This window comes from Salvelinus sp. IW2-2015, unplaced genomic scaffold, assembly GCF_002910315.2.
Source record: "Salvelinus sp. IW2-2015 unplaced genomic scaffold, ASM291031v2 Un_scaffold4703, whole genome shotgun sequence".
In the NCBI taxonomy this organism is placed as follows: domain Eukaryota; kingdom Metazoa; phylum Chordata; class Actinopteri; order Salmoniformes; family Salmonidae; genus Salvelinus; species Salvelinus sp. IW2-2015.
Window position 1 is genome coordinate 20,784 of NW_019945972.1, and position 11,645 is coordinate 32,428.

Genomic DNA, 11,645 nt, shown 5'->3' on the forward strand with positions numbered 1-11,645 from the left:
GCAAACTACTGTTAATTTAACACAGCAGTGTAGAAGGACAATGGCAGATGCATTTGGTTTATTTCTCTCAAACAACATATAGATTCATCTTCCGTCTCCTATGGTCCTTGTATGGTCCTATTGTTATACTAATGTGAACAGCAATGCACTGATTCAATATGTTATGCAATAATATATATTTTTCTCTAAACTGAATATTTCTTCCTGATGATTAGTACTTAAATGTTGTTTTATGTACTCACAGAGCAGCTCTGGAGGCTTTGACCACTGGCAGCAGCCTCAGAAGACCTTCCTCTGATCTGGAGTATTTCTTCAGTCAAACACATCCAGATCTTTTCTGAAGTCAGCAACACAAAGACCAGAGCTGACCACTGTGCAGGTGACAGTTCTTCCATGGAGACACTTCCTGATCTCAGGTATCTTTGGATCTCCTCCACTAGAGAATGGTCATTCAGTTCATTCAGACAGTGGAACAGATTGATGCACTTCTCTGGAGAGGGATTTCTTACCTTTGTTCAGTAGAAAAGTCTCCCTCTCTAAACATTATAGGTAGACCCATAGACCGGTCACTCTTCATGGACACACAGCTGGGTACAGGGGAGGCTGGTCTCTCCTGATTGATTGGGCTTCAACAGAACAGAGACAAACATTACATCTCTCATCTCCTCTGAACTCAGATGGGGAAACATAAGAAGAGTTTCATTCCAAAACGCTATATATCCGTTTTCAGAAATGTTGGTAAATTTGCTTTGATAGTTTAAACTACACTCTGAACAACAGTGTCTTGACGAGAGAGCACATATTCTATGTCAGGTGAAATTGTGCATCATTAGCTCATTGTCATGGATTTATCCAAATAAATGTCACTAGAAAACATCTTAAACAAATGGAAATGCAGCTACTTTGCTGTTATTCTGGCTGCACTCTTTGACGTGACTGTAAGTTATCTGTAGTTGGCTAGCTAGCAAGGGCAGGAGATAAGAACTTTGCCACCCAGTATGGGAATGGAACATTTACAACGAACGACTGGGTCTCATCCATAGATACAGAACAAAAAGACTTAACGACTGGGTCTCATCCATAGATACAGAACAAAAAGACTTAACTACTGGGTCGCGTCCATAGATACAGAACAAAAAGACTTAACTACTGGGTCTCGTCCATAGATACAGAACAAAAAGACTTAACTACTGGGTCGCGTCTCTGGCAACCGACCCGATAGAAAGTAACCATGAGCAATCATTTCTGATGAAAACAAATGTGATTGGGATATAGCATTTAGGAAATAAACTCTTCATATGAACAAACTTGTCATCTCACCTTTTAGCTGTGGTGTCATGTTCCCCAGAGAGTCTCATTTTAGAGGCAGGGCCCCCCTCCTCTCTCTCCCCAGAGAGACTCATTTTAGACCACTGACAACTAAACAGAGATCCAGCATGTTGGTTGTGGTTAACATAGTGACAACTAATTCTTGAATGTCAAATGTTCTCTTTTATTCATTATCTCTCAGAAATAAAAACATTTACTAGCAGACACATTGAAACAGTCAGATTATTAAATGCAATTACATGAACATGTAGTTGTGACATCTCATCTCCATGGTAACTGTCACTAATACTAATAATAATAAGTCACTGTTTGTTAAGGTAGTTATAGACAGTGCAGCAACACAAGGCCATGTCTCACACTTATTTGTATTCACTAAAAGTAGGCTATTTATTATCTGTCAATCTGTTCTTTTCTAAACGAATCTGAGAATGTAGACAGAAGGGCTAAAATGGGAATAATTGATATGATGGGGAAATAATTTATACATTCAGTAAGATTTTTGCAACAAGTAAGTTATTTTATATTATGTAATGTAGGCTAAGTTATAATGTACAGTTGAAGTCGGAAGTTTACATACACCTTAGCCAAATACATTTAAACTCAGTTTTTCACAATTCCTGACATTTAATCCTGGTAAAAATTCCCTGTTTTAGGTCAGTTAGGATCACCACTTTACTTTAAGAATGTGAAATGTCAGAATAATAGTATAGAGAATGATTTATTTCAGCTTTTATTTCTTTCATCACATTCCCAGTGGGTCAGAAGTTTAAATAAACTCAAATTTAGTATTTGGTAAGCATTGCTTTAAATTGCTTCTTGGGTCAAACGTTTTGGTAGCCTTCCGCAAGCTTCCCACAGTAAGTTGGGTAAATTTTGGCCCATTCCTCCTGACAGAGCTGGTGTAACTGAATCAGGTTTGTAGGCCTCTGGCTCACACACACTTTTTCAGTTCTGCCCAGAAATTTTCTATAGAGATTATGGTGATGGCCACTCAATATTGATTTGTTGTCCTTAAGCATTTTGCAACAACTTGGAAGTATGCTTGGGGTCAATTGTCCATTGGAAGACCCATTTTGCGACCAAGCTTTAACTTCCCTGTGATGTTTGAGATGTTGCTTCAATATATCCACATATATTTCCAACCTCATGATGCCATCTATTTTGTGAAGTGCACCAGTCCCTCCTGCAGCAAAGCACCCCCATAACATGATTCTGCACCCCGTGCTTCATGGTTGGGATGGTGTTCTTTGGCTTGCAAGCATCCCCCTTTTTCCTCCAAACATAACGATGGTCATATAAGAAGATTTATATTTTTGTTTCATCAGACAGAGGACATTTCTCCAAAAGTACAATCTTTGTCCCCATGTGCAGTTGCAAACCGTACTCTGGCTTTTTATGGCGGTTTTGGAGCAGTGGCTTTCTTCTTGCTGAGCGGCCTTTCGGTTATGTCGAAATAGGGCTCGTTTTACTTGGGATATAGATACTTCTTGTACACCTGTTTCCTCCAGCATCTTTACAAGGTCCTTTTGCTGTTGTTCTGGGATTGATTTGCACTTTTTGCAACAAAGGTACATGTATCTCTAGAGAACAGAACGCGTCTCCTTCCTGAGTGATATGACGGCGCTGCGTGGTCTCATGGTGTTTATACTTGCGTACTATTGTTTGTACAGATGAACGTGGTACCTTCAGGGTTTGAAATTGCTCCCAAGGATTGAACCAGACTTGTGGAGGTCTATAATTTTTTTCTGAGGTCCTTGGCTGATTTCTTTTGATTTTCCCATGATGTCAAGCAAAGAGGCACTGCGTTTGAAGGTAGACCTTGAGAAATACATCCACAGGTACACCTCCAATTGACTCAAATAATGTCAATTAGCCTATCAGAAGCTTCTAAAGCCATGACATAAGTTTCAGGAATTTTCCAGCTGTTAAAGGCACAGTCAACTTAGTGTATGTAAACTCTGACCCACTGGAATTGTGATAGCAGTGAATTATAAGTGAAAATTCTGTCTGTAACAATTGTTGGAAAAATTATTTGTGTCATGCACAAAGTAGATGTCCTAACTGACTTGCCAAAACTACAGTTTATTAACAAGACATTTGTGGAGTGGTTGAAAAAAATAGTTTTAATGGCTCCAACCTAAGTGTATGTAAACTTCCGACTTCAACTGTATAATAGTGGTTTGTTAGTGCTAGTTCATATAACAATATAGGCCTACCAGGGTCAGGACAGAGCAGGTAGCCTAGACCTGATATTTTTCACATTTCCAACGAGACCATCTGTCACGTTCCTGACCTTATTTCCTTTGTTTAGTCTTGTTTAGTTGGTCAGGACGTGAGCTGGGTGGGCATTCTATGTTATGTGTTTCTATGTTGGGTTGTCAACTAGCCTGATATGGTTCTCAAACAGGGGCAGGTGTTTTACGTTTCCTCTGATTGAGAACCATATTAAGGTAGGCTGTTCTCACTGTTTGTTTATGGGTGATTGTTGCTGTGTCTGTGTTTGTTCACCACACGGTACTGTTTCTTTCGTTTCGTTCGTTCATTCGTTCGTTCGTTCGTTCCTGTTCGTGCGTTCATTGTTTTATGTGTTCTCAAGTTCAGGTCTGTTAACGTCGTTTATTATTTTGTTCAAGTGTATTTTCGTTTTCTTCGTTATTATTATTACAAATATTATGTATTCAACCCACGCTGCGTTTTGGTCCGATCCTTGCTCCTCCTCAGACGAGGAGAGAAATATGTCCCACAGTTTCAACAGCCAATTTGTAAGTGTGTTAGGTCACAAACTTACTTTTAATTTCATAAGATGAAATCACATAACTTCTGATGATCACTGGTGCTGCCACCTGATTTCTTGCAGATGAAGTAGTCTGTCATATGGAACTCATTCAACCAGCCTGAACAACAGTAAATAAAATGTCAAATGGTCAAAAAACAATGGTCAAAAGAGAATCATGTCCTCCTGATATAGTCATGTACATTAAAGACAGGTATATTGATACAGATGTTGGATCTTAATTTGAACTAGTTTGCTACAGCAGGAAAATAATCCTGAAGCAACAGAACATTTGAATTATTATTTGGATTATAATTACTGGACATTTTTCAAAAGCCTTTTTAACCCTCAAATATCAAATCAAATCAAATTGTATTTGTCACATGCGCCGAATACAACAAGTGAACCTTACAGTGAAATGCTTACTTACAAGCCCTTAACCAACAATGCAGTTTTAAGAAAATACAAAAAAAGTAAGAGATAAGAAAAACAAATAATTAAAGAGCAGCAGTAAATAACAATAGTGGGGCTATATACAGGGGGTACCGGTTCAGAGTCAATGTGTCAATGTGCGGTGGGCACCGGTGTCGAGGTAATTGAGGTAATTATGTACATGCAGGTAGGGTTATTAAAGTGGCTATGCATAGATAATAACAGGGAGTAGTAGCAGCGTATCGGGGGGGGGGGGTGCAAATAGTCTGGGTAGCCATTTGATTAGCTGTTCAGGAGTCTTATGGCTTGTGGGTAGAAGCTGTTTAGAAGCCTCTTGGACCTTAACTTGGCGCTCCGGTACCGCTTGCCATGGGGAAGCAGAGAGAACAGTCTATGACTAGGGTGGCTGGAGTCTTTGACAATGTTTAGGGCCTTCTTCTGACACTGCCTGGTATAGAGGTCCTGATGTAAAACCTTTTGAGGATCTGAGGACCCATGCCAAATCTTTTCAGTCTCCTGAATAGGTTTTGTCGGGCCCTCTTCACGACTGTCTTTGTGTGTTTGGACCATGTTAGGTTGTTGCTGATGTGGACGCCAAGGAACTCTCAACCTGCTCCACTACAGCCCCGCCGATGAGAATGGGGGCATGCTCGGCCCTCCTTTTCCTGTAGTGCACAATCATCTCTTCAGTCTTGATCACGTTGCGGGAGAGGTTGTTGTCCTTGCACCACACGGCCAGGTCTCTGACCTCCTCCCTATTGTTGTTGTTGTTTCATCATTGTTGGTGATCTACCACTGATCTACCACACCTCTGAGTGGCCATCTCTGAACTGGACACTAAAGAACTGCATTGCATTTGCACTCTTTTTATCTCTCTCAGATATATTTATGTAAATCAACTGTATACCCACTGTACTGTATTTAAGTGATAATGCCCGAAAAGCCGTTGTTTGGAAGATATATTGGCACGGGTTTTGTAAGGCAAACTGTGCCAAAATATCCTCCAAACACCGGTTTCGAGGGAATTATCACTTTTGTTCAACGGGTTACCAACATATTTAAATAATGATAATAATGACACATTTTCATTCAAAACTTTGATGAATTTATTCATACTATTTCATCCTTCCACAAGATATAGTTCTGACACAAATCTAGTGTTGATACCCAAGCCGGCTGGTCGTTTGTTTTATTAGTTCGGTTGCCAGACACGCAATCCAGTAGTTAAGTCTTTCGTTCTGTATCTATGGACGCAAACCAGTCGTTTGTTCTAAATGTTCCATTCCCATACTGGGTGGCAAAGTTCTTATCTCCTGCCCTTGCTAGCTAGCCAACTACGGATAACTTACAGTCACGTCAAAGAGTGTAGCCAGAATAACAGCAAAGTAGCTGCGTTTGCGTTTGTTTAAGCTGTTTTCTGTGACATTTAGTGACATTTATTTGGATAAATCCAAATCAATGAGCTAATGATGCACGATTTCACCTGGCGTAGAAGATGTGCTCTCTCGTCAGGACACTGTTGTTCAGAGGAGCTAGCCAACAACACAGCTAACACAATAACTTCCAATAGAAGCTGGAAAGACTTTCTTTTTATTCATGATTTTGACTGGCTGAGAAAAGCTTATCCCGATTCATGACACGTTCATTACTTTGCGACAGCTAGAGATGGAATTTGAATATTGAAACAATGTTGTCGGAGAGACAGACAGCAAGGTTTATACAAAAAGAAAGACGTGAGATAATGTCTAGATGCTTTTTACAGTGGACATCAACTGTATAAATTGCCTGGCTGGGCTGATGAGATAGTGGATTGCGCAGTCAAATGGAACAGAGTATATAGGAATTTAATGTCATATATTTAGTGGTAATTTGTGGAATAGACACAGYCTGGAATGCAGTTTTAACCAGTCAGCAATCAGGATTAGACCCACCCGTTGTATAAATGTGTATATCCTCTGCTCATTCTCTTATAGCTCAATGCTCACTCTAGCTATTTATGTATGATGTTATACATAAACTGTTGTGTAAACTCCTCTGTCTGTATTCTGTCTCTAAATGTCACTAGCAGCACCATATCACCAAGTAAAATTCTGAGTACAGATGTAAGATCTTAATTTGATCACTCCCCACTACAGAATAACTTTCATGCAATGCAGGAAATATATTTGAGGTTTAAAAAGGCTATTTATCAATATATCAAACCCCACAAAAATGTATAMTAATTATAATCCACATAATAATTCACATTTCCTGTTGCTGCAGAAATATTTTCTCAAATTAAGATCCGACATCTGTATGTTTAAATGTACTAGGTGAATAYAGGTGATTGTGATTCTACAAAGGTTGATTCTCTAGATTCCCTTGCTGCTCTGGGGAAATAATGACATGGTTGTCATGGTGATTTAAACTAGGAGTGGTTATCTCCCAGCTCTGAAGCCATGTCATTTGTTACATTTCAGCCAATTGATAAAGACAGCTAGAAGGCTGAACCCAGAAGACAACTCTAAATCAACCCTTACTCTTATTCTGTGTAATAATGGTGTGGGAATAATGATGCATTTTATTTAGTAAAGTGGTTTCTTGCATCAAACACCACAACATTTTCAGTCACCTCCTTGCGTGAAGGACAAGTAGATAAACAGGTTAATGTTAAGCTCTGCATGTTTTTTAAAAAAAAGTCTCATTGAATGTAGAACACCACACAAATTGGCTGCTACTGTACACCGAATGATAGAACAGCTATTTCCATGTTAAATGTTATTGGATGCCTTTTTTACATTGTTTTGATTGTATGCCACTCTGGTAGGCCTACATTGTGATCAAATAGCCTACTTGATCACTGTTAAAACTGTAACTGAGGCGGGTACAGCCTCAGTGTTCACAGTAAACACCCACCGGAAGTTGTATAGATCACTACACTATAGTTGAACTATGATACAATTCCATTTATTATACAAAATGTGGAATTAGATGAATAAATATTGATATATTGAATTCACAGGAGGTTGGTGGCACCTTATTTAGGGAGAACGGGCTGTGGTAATGGCTGGAGTGGAATAGGTGGAACGTCCTCCCCTCAGCAGCCTCCACTGATTGAATTTGACTTGCTCACGTCCAGTTAGCGCCATTTTGTATGATTAAACTGTCAAGTCATTTATTATTTTCCCTTCTGCTGAGAGCACCTTCCTGATGACTAGCGCTCTGTACATTCCTATGGATGAGGCTTTGAGCTGGAATGTGAAGCCAACTGAAGCTGGCTAGCTTTAGAAACCAGTATATCTAGCTTGCATCATAGTACACCCCCAGGCTACGCTCAGGTTTCAGCATCAGGCAGGCATCAACAACCGGTGTAGGCTACTACCTGGGTCGTATTCATTAGTTTACACCGCAGCCACAAGTTTTGCAACAATGCATAAACAATTTGCTCCAAACGCCGTACAAGGTGACCTAAACGGTTTAAGTTGCCAAACGTTTTGTTACGGTGGGCAATAATGAACACACACAACCTGTTTTGAGGAAGTGTAAGTTGCTGTTAGTCTTTATTTGACAATATTTATTGTCTTTTTTCACACAAAATACCTTTCTGAGTGAAAAGAGTTAACAGTAGATTAGAAAGAGAAAATGTTTGTTTGTTGCTTGTTGTGTTTTAAGGCTGTTTGGAGAAGACAATCCTATAGGCCTATGATACAGTAGGGATCACCCTGGAAACACAGATGGGCAGGAACAATTCACCCCCCGCATCTAATTTACATCAAATACATTTTAAGGAGAGTAGGCCTATTATAACACTCTGTCCACCAAAAATCATCAACTATACGAATACACATAACAATATCATCACTTATGAATAACATAACAAATCATCAACTATATGAATACACATAACAATATCATCAACTATAGAATACACATAACAATATCATCAACTATATGAATACACATAACAATATCATCAACTATATGAATACACATAACATATCATCAACTATATGAATACACATAACATATCATCAACTATATGAATACACATAACAATATCATCAACTATATGAATACACATAACAATATCATCAACTATATGAATACACATAACAATATCATCAACTATATGAATACACATAACAATATCATCAACTATATGAATACACATACAATATCATCAACTATGAATACACATAACAACATCATCAACTATATGAATACACATAACATATCATCAACTATATGAATACACATAACACTATCATCAACATATGAATACACAACAATATCATCAACTATATGAATACACATAACAATTCATCAACTATATGAATACACATAACATATCATCAACTATATGAATACACATAACAATATCATCAACTATATGAATACACAAACAATATCATCAACTATATGAATACACATAACAATATCAACTATATGATACACATAACAATATCATCAACTATAGAATACACATAACAATATCATCAACTATATGAATACACATAACAATCGTCGTCTTACCTTTAATTGTTCTCAACAGAAGCAGAGTCTGGAATGATCATTCGGTCATCGAAAGATACTTTTGTTTGCTCAACTAATTTACATATCAGGTTCTGCCTGTTCTCTCTCTCTCTCTCTCTCTCTCTCTCTCTCTCTCGCAAGCACGCACATACAGACACAACCAACCAATGGAACAAATAAAACATTTACTAAATTAAACAGAAATGTACAGAACCATATCATTGGCTCAAAAGTTCCAAGAAATATAATATTTTAGTACCAACTGACTCATCAATGAAACTTTCATTTGTGGCATTAGAATGTATGTAAGAGACATGATTGTATGAATCTATGTCAATGTAGATCAGCATAAAGTACAACAACAGATCTATGTCAATGTAGACCAGCGATAAAGTACAACAACACATCTATGTCAATGTAGACCAGCATAATGTACAACAACAAATCTATGTCAATGTAGACCAGCATAATGTACAAAAACAAATCTATGTCAATGTAGACCAGCATAAAGTACAACAACAGATCTATGTCAATATAGACCAGCATAAAGTACAACAACAGATCTATGTCAATGTAGACCAGCATTATGTACAACAACGGATCTATGTCAATGTAGACCAGCATAATGTACAACAACAGATCTATGTCAATGTAGACCAGCATAAGTACAACAACAGATCTATGTCAATGTAGACCAGCATAAAGTACAACAACAGATCTATGTCAATGTAGACCAGCATAAAGTACATCAACATATCTATGTCAATGTAGACCAGCATAAAGTACAACAACAGATCTATGCAAAGTAGACCAGCATAAAGTACAACAACAAATCTATGTCAATGTAGACCAGCATAAAGTACAACAACAGATCTATGTCAATGTAGACCAGCATAAAGTACACAACAGATGAATTGCAGCGATGAGCGACATACACCTACAGGTAACTGCCCAAAATAAAGTGAACGCCAACATAGTGTCTTAATAGGGCGTTTTGCCACCATGAGCCGCCAGAATAATGCTCCTTGGTGTAAATACGCCTTGAAATACATTCTACAAGTGTCATGAACTCTATTGGAGGGATGCGACATCATTCCTCCACAAGAAATTCCGTAATTTGGTGTTTTGTTGATGGTGGTGGAACACACTGTCTCAGGCGCCGCTCCAGGATCTCCCATAAGTGTCCAATTGGGTTGGGACCTGGTTACTAGACAACCATGGCATATTGTGAAACATCAGCAAGTTGAGCAGTCTTCGCCACTAGAGCCTGCCAAACATTCGTCACTAAAGCTCCTGGCAAGCATTTCCCGAGCAGGGTTGAAGTTTCTCCTAATAGCAGCTCCTCTCTCCCCAGGGGTAGCAACTCCTCTCTCCCAGGGTAGCAACTCCTCTCTCCCCAGGGGTAGCAACTCCTTCTCTCCCAGGGGTAGCAACTCCTCTCTCCCAGGGGTAGCAACTCCTCTCTCTCCAGGTGTAGCAACTCCTCTCTCTCCAGGGGTAGAACTCCTCTCTCCCCAGGGGTAGAAGTTACTCTCTCTCAGAGGTAGTGGTAGTCGGTGGTGGTGGTTGTAGCTGTGACTGGAGTGAAGCCCGTCCAGGGGCTTTTCTAGGATTTGAAGACATTGGGGGCTTAGCCCAAAGTCAGTATTGGGGTCCGGGGCATTTCAACAGCTAAATGCATGAATTTGGTGCACTTTGAGATTGAGAGATTAGAACATTGAGAAATTAGATATTTTTCAGGTAATTTGCACCTTCCCACCTGCCACAGCAGACACTGTCAGTACTCAATTACAGTTGCTACTGTGTGTCTCTCTACTCTGGAACACTCTCTACTCTGGAAAACTCTCTACTCTGGAACACTCTCTACTCTGGAACACTCTCTACTCTGGAACACTCTCTACTCTGGAAAACTCTCTACTCTGGAGCACTCTCTACTCTGGAACACTCTCTACTCTGGAACACTATCTACTCTGGAACACTGACGGCCTTCGTTGGAGGCCTCGTACAATAACTCCTCACTGGAGGTTTCGTGCCATGGATCCTCACTGTAGGCTTCGTTCCCTGGATCATCACTGGAGGCTTCGTGCCATGGATCATCACTGGAGGCTTCGTGCCATGGATCATCACTGGAGGCTTCGTGGCATGGATCATCACTGGCTTCGTGCCATGGATCATCACTGGAGTGGAGAGACACACAGGAGGCCTGGCTCTGGGAGAAGGCACAGGACTCACCAGGCTGGGGAAACATGCAGGAGGGTTAGGGCTTAGCACAGGCACAGAACTCACCAGGCTGGGTTGACATGCAGGAGGCCTTGTCCTTGGCCGAGGCACTGGATGCACTGGGCCGTGGAGGCGCACTGGAGGTCTCGAGCAATGAGCCTGCACAACTCGTCCTGGCTGGATACCCCCTGTAGCCCGGCAAGTGTGGGGAGTTGGAACAGGACGCACTGGGCTGTGCTGGCGAACCGGGGACACCATGCGTAGGGCTGGTGCAGTATACCCCTGGCCGAGGAGACGCACTGGAGACCAGATGCCCACTCTAGCCCGGCCGATTCGAGGAGCTGCTATGTAGCGCACCGGGCTATGCGTGCGCACTGGG

At 40.3% G+C, this 11,645-nt stretch overlaps 1 pseudogene; it reads right to left on the reverse strand.

The window, feature by feature from the left end:
- Positions 1-1,403, reverse strand: part of LOC139026405 (tripartite motif-containing protein 16-like) — a 9,288-nt pseudogene extending 7,885 nt beyond the window's left edge.
- Between the last annotated feature and the right edge of the window lie 10,242 nt (positions 1,404-11,645).